The following is a 9876-nucleotide window of genomic DNA, read 5'->3' as shown; positions in this document are numbered from 1 at the left end:
ATTAAATAAAGGAAAATATGAAAAGATAATGTTAGTTTGAAGATAATTAACTATTTTATTAGAGGGTCAGATTTAATTAAAAATGTCATACATTTTTAAATAGAAGGAGTAAATATCAGTGAGAGAAGTATGCTATTAAAGCCTGCATATTTAATGATACCAATAATAAAAATAAGCATATTTAATGAGGATGAAATTAGAAACTTATTAAATTTTTATATAAAGTTAATAACTAATATATTTTTTAGTTTCAATAAAACAGGTTAAACGAGGCTTATGTAAGATCTTAGGATGATTTTTTCATATTATTAAATAAGGATAAACATGAAAGGATAATATCAATTTAAAAACAACTAATTAACTTATTAAGAGGTATAATTTAATTAAAAATATTTTATATTTTTTAATGAAAAGAGTATAATTAAAAAAAAAAAAAAAGCCCCCGCTCAACATAAACCTGGTTCCATCCTTGCCGAGAAGCAAGTAATGGTGAAAGAGAGAGCGGTGGTGGACGAGGAGCACGGGGTTGAAATTCGAACTGACATATCTACTTGAATTGCATGATGGATCAGGGACTATGGTGCTTAGATTTTTTAGTCAAACTATTATTTTTAAAATTATAGAAAAAGAACATGGTCCTGAAATTTAATTTCAAAACATTTTGTACTCTCGAATGGTTATATTTCACTTTAACAGGTCTTAAAACTCCCATGAAAATGATATATATAGACACAATACCAAGTAAAAGTGTCAATTTTAGTATGGCATGCAATAGTTCGAGATGTTATGCGTAAGTCATGCACACTTGTTCACATAAAATAATTAATTCAAAGCTTTGTCAACTATATTATTTTAAATGGGTGAAATCATGTCTTGCTAAGTAAAGGGTCAAATCTTTTCGAAATCTTTACTGAAAACATGATACTTTTGATGTGATATAAGATTTTAAAATCATTTTGAAAATGGTAGGAAATTATTGAATATTTTCAAAATGAAGAGATATTTTTTGAAAAACCATATCTTTATAAATTAAAGAATTTTTATGAAGGGTTGTGTAGGAGTTATAATTAACAAAATCATATCTACCTCATTTCTAAAGACACCTTTGGAAAGTTATAAAATTAAAAGGTGTCACATGTAAAAATGTTATTTTAAGAAAACTATATATATTAAAATGGCATTACTTTCAATGAAAATTTATTATAAATAACCCTTGCGATTAATATTAATTAATAAGTTATGTTGGTGCATGATTCAACATAGGGTTATGATTTTTAAGTAAAAAATTTTATTACTGCAACATCCCAGAAATTAATTCTCAAACTACTTAACTTAATAGAGGATAATTAGGAAAATTTAATTGTATTAGGATTTGAGAATAGTTAGAAAGGGCTAATAGACTTATTAGGCTTTGCCTATAGCCTTTGGATTGAGTCCGAAATATTATTAAATTGTTTGACCCCAATTAGAGAACTAAAACATGACTAAAACATGGGCTACCTTCTTTATACCTACCATCGGGGCAAAAGGCTTATGTATTGTGGTAGATAGTCAATTTTTTCATTAAATGAGACAGTCGTTCGTTCAAAAAACAAAAGAAGAATTTAGAGAAGGAAGAAGGGGCTTGTGTCTTGCTCTATTAGGGATTGTTTGTGCAGCCATTTAGGAGCAATTTAGAGCCCTTAATCTCTTCTAGTAAGTTCCTTAACCTTTATCTTTCCTTCCTCTTCTTCTCTATTTAGTATTTGAATTAGAGTTTGCTATGTTGAGTTGATTTTTGGACCTATGGGGCTTTAGGTTTGAACTCATTAGCTTAAATGGAACTAATGAGAGTTATTTAAGTTATCTAAACATAAACATGATTGTTTAATGCGTCCATGAGAGTGGTCTTATTTATGGACAAAAATGAATATTTATGATGATGGTTGAGGTTGTTGAAAACCATTAATTTTAGTTGAGTGTAATGAAGTTAAATGGAGCTAATTAAAATTAATATACTAATGGTTGTGATTAAACACAAGGGGTTGTGATTTATGAGTGGTTCAAGTGTTGAAAATGGAAGTTGGAGGCATATAATTAGTGATATTAATGATGAATAGTATTTTTAATTATAAACTAATCACTTGGTGCATCATTTGATCTCAGAATTAGCTTGGATAATTGCGATTGAAAGATAACCTTTGACTTCTTAAAGGGTTGAGGTAATCGGAAGAAATTTAATTTTGTGTGCATTTCTTTTTTTTTTAAGATAAAAGGCAACTGTGGCTTTGAAATTAATAGTTGAAATGATTTTTGAGTAATATGATACTAGATAAGATTCTATGATAAAGAATTATAATGTTTAAAGTGATGAATGGCATTTGATATGTAAGTGGCAATTCTATGTTGAGTTGTAAATATAATGGGTATGAATTAGATTATGTGATGAGATTATAATGATGTGAGTGAGGTATATGGTATGTTGAATACTTTGAGCATGGCATAATAATGAATGCCATGCTATGTGTGTTAAGCCTATTTATTGCATGATCATAATTGGCAAGAGTTCGTCTTAGAATAAGAGTAGTTATAAATCTATATGGTACAACTGTCTTTTGATAATTGAATGCTAGCCAGTTGTCCCAATATTTGTCAAAGGACTATCCTACTATTTGTCGAGGATTCAAATCTAACTTGGTCTTTGAGGAGATTAGTCTAAGGTTAATGACACCACAAGGATTTAAGAATGGGAGAAATCATGATTTGAGAGTGAATGTAGTAACTTTTGGATTGGTAACTCCTCACAATTGGTGAGCTTAAGTTAGTCCAATATCCTTATTTGATTTGATAACCCACGATTTTAATTGGAGGTGGTAAGGGAGGTTATTGATCATGCATATTATTGATAATTGTCACATGGTTGATAAGATTGTGATTGTATTATTATGAATGTGAATGTGAATTATCCATAATTGCTAGCTTTGCATTTTTTATGATAAATTAACTTGCATGTTTATATATTAGACTATTTTAGTTATTGAGTGGTTATACTCATATCTCTCCTTACTATTTTACAAGTACTAGCTCTAGATAGGATAAAGGGAAAGCACTAGGTCAAGAATAGGAACTTGTTTTCCTACTATAGGCCTATTAATTTTGATTTAAATATGCGTAATTTAATTGGATATTGCCAGCTAGAAATTATATATTTTGAGATGTACTTGCACTAATAGCATGTTTAGTTGAAAGTTTGTATTTTAGGTCCTAGGTTATATGATATGTAATTAGAGTTATTTGGGCAGGGCCAAAATATCAGTACCAGTATGATAATGATTGCATGATGATTGTAAATGATTATGCTCAAACTTGATGTTAAATGCCTCCCCTTATTGTTTTTGAAATTAAGGGGTTGAAGGTTGAAAATGAGTTATGTGTGGTTTGTGATTGCCATGGTTTGTTGCAGGTTATCTTAAGTCTATTGAGTATGGTCCACATGTTTGGTTGAGCTTTTGGCACTTAGATAGAGTTTTGGACGCCATGGTTCTGAATTAGTGTGAAATGTGATTAGTTTGCATTTGAATGTCCAACTCTTTGATATGAAATAGTTTGAAAGTAAAACTAGCATCATTAGCTAGTTCATTGAAAGAACTTTTTGTGAACACTATAGCTTCAATCGAACGTCAGACAAAGATTTAGGATATGTCAAAAGTCTAGCCCAAATCTATCAAGTTGAGCAGTTTGATGTCATGAGCTATAAAATGAGCCGTGACGCATGATGCAAAGATGAGTTCATCATGATGCATTGTTCGTTGGGCATGATAGATGACTTAGTTTGTGGTTTTTTTTTTGTCATTTTTGACATTTTTTTCACCTATTTGCAAATGTTTTCATGTATAAATGATAGCACATGCTTCAATATATTTTATAACTCTGATTTAAATTTATTTTTGCTGAATTTAAAGTGTTTAATTTATCAAAAATTGGGATCCCATCTTTGTCTCTTCTATGTTTAAAGTTGAGCTTGAATATTTAGGTTTCCAATGAGTAAAGAATTCTACCATAGTAGTGCATATTTAATTTAAGCTATAAGTTGTTGGTTTCAAATATTTTAACTCCGGTAGACCTTTTAACTGACCTTTTAACTACAATCTCTTTATAAATGCAATAAAGATGTTTTAATTGTGGTGTGGTAATTAGCTTGTATTACTCCTTAATTATTATGCAATTTTGGTTATGTGCTGGGGTAATAAGAGCAGTATTACAAAAAGCATAACTTCAAAGCATCAATTCACTATTTATATATATCTCTTACCATCACTCATTTCTTACATCCAAATATTGAAACTTATTACCTTGGTCTTTGAGTTATCACTTTGTAACTATTGTCTTGGCTTGATTCATGAAAATGCAATCCATACTCAAGGGTTTTTCATTTTTTTTTAAAAAAAATTGTCATCAACTCAATTTACACTTAGAGATTAAAAGAGGTGGGAGCAAATTAAGCTTAAAGAAAAGTACTGTTATTCATGACTTAAAGACATCGTGCGTAGATTTCTTTTTCATATTTGATTTACTTCTTTTATTTTTCAAAGAGCCATTCATGCTGACATAAATTTTGGATCTGGTAATTTTTAAATCTTACATGGCCATTTCTAGAAAAATATATATTAAATACTACTCTCAACAGTTATAAAATGACTTATATTTTAGATCAAAGACTTTTTCCAATCCGAAATATCACTTAAAAATCGAGAACAGAAGGACTAAACGAAGCGGAGGAGTATACAAACTGATTAACACATCGTGAGGGGAATAACTAAGGAGTAAACAAATTTATCCAAAGCAGAAGGCTCCTAGTGACATGCTTAATTCATGAGTGAACTAAATAATCTACAAGAAAAATTCTTGTATAGACCTAAGACAATACATCATTCATAACACGTCATGTTGCACTAATTTAATTAAATAAAATTTTATGTATCACTGTTTCTAATGATTTCATTTTTATATACAATGCCTTTTTAATTTTTTTTTCATATATCATTATTAATGTTAAAATCAATTTATATTTATAATCATCTCATAAATGGTTTGTTTTTATTAAACATAGTATGAGTAATTTGGAGTATCAGGTACATATAAGAACTTTTCTTATTGACAAGTGATTGTAGCTTGTAGTTAAAGTGATCCGTTATCACTTTTTAGTTAAAGTGATTCAAACCATTATTATCATATTTGTCCCCACTAATTCCTATTAAAGGAATCAACGAAGCGTAAGGTCGCCCAACATATAAGGGATATCATTATTATATTCACACCACGTTTTGAGCCACAAAGTGGACATCAAGTTTTCTACATGTAATGATTTTGGCAAGTGAATGGAATACTCGTGTGTTCACTTGTAAATGAAGTTATTTGTCCTTTTATTGAAATATGTTTTATGCCCAATGAATTAAATTAAGCTCAATTATTTTTATAGTGGCACCAATTGAAATTAAATTTTGTTCTATTTAATTTAATAAAATAAATTATATGATTTGTTTTTATTGAAGTCAAATTAATTGTTGTTTTTCTTTTCAAGAAATATTGAGTTATCTCTACTCATTAACCACCAATAATTTTTACCATGGAGTGAGATTACAAATATTTTAGCTTTTACAAAAATCAATAAATTAATCTGTCTCTCAAAGTTTAAACCTAGTTAATTAATCTAGGGAGAAAAAGTTTCTTAGTTACCATTATGTTTTTTTTTTATGATAGTACAAAGAGTATGTTCCATTGCAGATGGTAGAGATTATTGCCCTCAAAATATTTAGAACAAATGATAGACATTCCAAGGCTGTAATTCAAATCTACTTGCTTAAGTCACTTGAATTTCATTTTGAAAAGAAGAAAGTGATGGTCTGATGAGCACGATTGTAATTGTGTAAAAAATTGTATAAAAAGGATTTAAAAGAAACAATGTAAGGTGGTGGCCATACCTACCCATGCCTGATTGTCATAGAAACATTGGACTTTATTGAATCTCTGAAGATTTTTTTTTTCTTACTCCTTTCGGCCGGATGGAAAACCCTGATGATTGCGGCGTTGCCATTGAGTTGGGGGTATTCCCGTAATTTCATCTGGAAATCAATTAAAAAACCGCCTCATGGAGATTACACACACACACATGCATACATATATATATGTAATTGATTTGGATATGTATTGGAGTATTTGGATATTTTTATAAAAAATCATAGTTTTGTGTTCATGATAGATTTTGACATATAATATGTAATGTATAACATTCTCGATTTCAATTCGTGAGTTTTTAAGTGTTAAAAGGGTAAATTGATAAAATTAAATGATTAATGAATTAATGATGTTTTTGAATTGTTAATGAAATTATTGGATCATTGACACTTTTGAAAATGAGTTGACTAGAGTACGAGTGGATCAAGTATCAGGTGAGGCCCAAAATTCATTATGAGTCTCATTGTTTTAGTTGTTGCGGCGGATGTGCAAAAATATGAATACATCACATTGCTTGTGTGCATCATAAATAAAGGGGAGAAAAGAGATCATGAAGGGCAATGGAGAAAGACCTTTTCTAAGTTAGGGTTCCACTCTTGGCCCTATTTAAAGGCATTCCAAGCTAAAGATATTCATTGGTAAGCTTCTTATCATCCCCCCTCCCCCTCTATGTGAACTCTTGGTAGTTTTGGGTAATGTTGGTATTGATTTTCTTCCTCCTTTAGGTTATAACTAAACCTATTAGATTATATGAAGCTTTGAAAAGTTAAATCAAGTTTTTAAACATTGGTTTAAGGATTTTATAGTAATTTAAAATTTTTGGCTAAGGTTTAGATGAACTCTAAGTGAAAATTTAAAAATTTGGGAGTAATGTGGGTAGAAATTTCTTGTTATTTAAATGTTTGGGATGTTAAATGGAATTAATGAAGCGTGATGAAAGTGTTAATTGTGTTAAAGAGAAAATTTAGGTATAGTGGGTATCCAAAATTAGGAAAAAAAGGGGGTTTAATTAGAGTTATAATTAATCATTAATGTTTAATATTATAGATTAAATATTGATCGAGCCATGTTGATCTAGTCAACCCTTGAGGAGTTGGTAAGTTGCCAAGGTAATCTTTTTTGTGATAAAAAGATTAAGGTAACAAATGATCTAATCTTTTTACTTATGTGTTTGGATAGTTGATGCAATTTGCAAAAAATATATGCATATATTTTTGTTTTAAACTAGTAAATTATTAGTATGAATGTTTAATTGAGATTTTGAAATGTTATGTGAAATGGAATGTATGTATGTATATATATATATATATATAGGTTTGAAAGAGTTTTGTGCCAAAATCATAAGTATAAATGTATTTGCAAAATTGTATGAATTGTTATATTAGTAGATGATTTGGAATAAATTGTGTATGTGGCTATGTTAGTTTAAGCTGTAAACATGATCACTGTGAGAGAATGAGAATTCACCCTAGAGTTTTAGGGATATTATTGTTTGAAATTCATATGGTATATTAGCACTGGGGAGGCCCCAATACCAATTTTATCTTGTTTGAAAATTCTAATACTATTTGAGATAAATTGGATATATAACACCCCTAATATCTAAGAGGGGGAATCTATGATCCAAGAATGGGTGAAGGAGTCCTTGGCCAGGATTGCCTCTTATGATTGGTGAGTTTGAATTGGTCCAGTCACATGGATTTGATTTTATTAAATTATTAGCCCATAGATTCATTCAAAGAAAATAAGGAAGATATAAGACAGTGTGTTGATCAAGCATTTGTTATGGTTAAGTACACATATGCTCACATAAATGGTAACTGAGTAACTTTTTTTATTTCTGCTTTACACACTCATATACTATTCTTGCATGTGAGTAGTTATATCAAATTATTTGATTACTGAGTTATTGACTCATCTTCCATAGTTATATTTTATAGGTGAAGGCTCTAATAAAGGAAAAAGAAATGAAGGTACCACTGATAATTGAGGTGCTTGTGTTTGTATAACTCCCTCTCCTTTTAGGTATTTTGTAACAAATTTATATATATATATATATATATATATTATGCCAACTTAAGGATACTTACATGAGAATTTGGTGTTTTGTATGCATTTTGACTTAGGATATTATATTATGTTGAAAATTATTGTGAAAGGTCAAAATACTAGTATAAGTGTCATTGGGATGAATGTATGTATATAGATAATTGTTGTATGGCTATATTGATTTTTGCCAATGCCCCTTGATTTTTGTAAAATCAAAGTTTTAATGGTTAAATTGTGTTTGAAATGTATGTGATGAATTGAAATCGTTGAATTATGAGTATTGTGGCCCATTTGAGTTAGTTTAAGTGATCCTAGGGCCATTGGCACTTGGTTGGTAAGTTTGGATACCCTCGGCTTTGTTTTTGAAAGGAAAAAGGGCAATTTTGTATCAGGTGTCTAACTTTTAAATGATAAAAAGTTTTGTTGTGAAACTAATGACAATAGTTAGATAGCTTAAAAGGTTAAGTGTGGATGCTAGAATCATTGGACATTGGATAGTGAAACAAAGCACCCTAAAAGTTGGTCTTAGAGTGCTATTACGACAACAGGGGTGTGCCACAGTGCATTACACAGCGAGGGGACCCTCCCCTCTATGCTATCCACTCGTCGGTGCACTTTTGGCAATGTCCAAATTGTCTTCTTTAATGCTTGAATGTGATGATAATTGTTTCCATGCTTTTGTTATTTTACTTTGTATATTTTAAATTATCGTTTGAGTTTAAATATCTTTTCAAAAAAGATTTTTTGAGATCCCAACTTGTAAACTTATTATATTAAACCCTTATATTATAATAACTACATATAAGGAATTACTTAGTCCTAATTATCATAATTGTATTGTGTGCTGTGTTTTGATTATGTTAAGATGGACATTATATAAAGCAAGCAATTTTAGCGAGGTTAGATATATTTGGATCGAGCTTAAAATACTTGAACATATAAAAAGTCTATAAAACCAAGTTTCACTGTAACACCTTGGGTTTTTGAACTTATTTAGTCTCACTCAAATATTCAAAATGTTAAATATTATTTTGTTTCCTTTGTTCTTCTCTTGGACAATTTCACTTTCTATCTTAAAAAATTGAAAATTTTCAAGCAAAATAATACTACAACATATATTTTATTTCTATCCTTATTAAAGTGATACCAAACATTGAAAGATTAAAAATGAAAGCATATGAGCTAACCTCTTGTATCCATTTTTCCATAATATTTTTCAAAAATGTCAAAACAAACAATTATTAGAATATTAAAATTTTATTTATGGGCGCGAAGTATGCGAACAATGAGTCCAAGAGGGAGTTTATGAGCGCTAAATGAAAATTAATTTTATTTTGTTAGTAATAAAAAATTAGATATTCGGGCTTTTCTTATATTTTTTCAAACTTATTTAAATAAAAAAATTTTATAAACTGTCAAGCCTAATCTTAAAATTTTTTAAATTTATTTAAATTAGTCTGTCAGACTTAATCAAATTAGTGTTTGAATATATCTTATCTGCAGTGAAATATAAAAAAATTCACTCTTTATGAAACAGTGATTTTAACTGAGCCATGAAACCCACAATTGCTTTTTTTTTTAAAAAAAAAAATTCAATGTTTCTATCTTACTTTTTGACAATATTTTTCCAATTCAATCTCTTGCATCGGACAAGGCATTTTCTAATTTTTACAAAACCATAACTTCACCTCATTTTCAATCATGCTTTTCAATTAAATTTAAACTAAATTTTATTAATCAATTTTATAAATCAATAATATCACTTAACTTAATCAAATATATTCAAAATTAACAATATTAATCAATTTTTTATAATCAATATTACCCAACAAA

This window comes from Prosopis cineraria, unplaced genomic scaffold, assembly GCF_029017545.1.
Source record: "Prosopis cineraria cultivar Desert tree isolate PC_DT_omini unplaced genomic scaffold, ASM2901754v1 PC3, whole genome shotgun sequence".
Lineage (NCBI taxonomy): Eukaryota > Viridiplantae > Streptophyta > Magnoliopsida > Fabales > Fabaceae > Prosopis > Prosopis cineraria.
Note: the sequence above shows the minus strand (reverse complement) of the source record.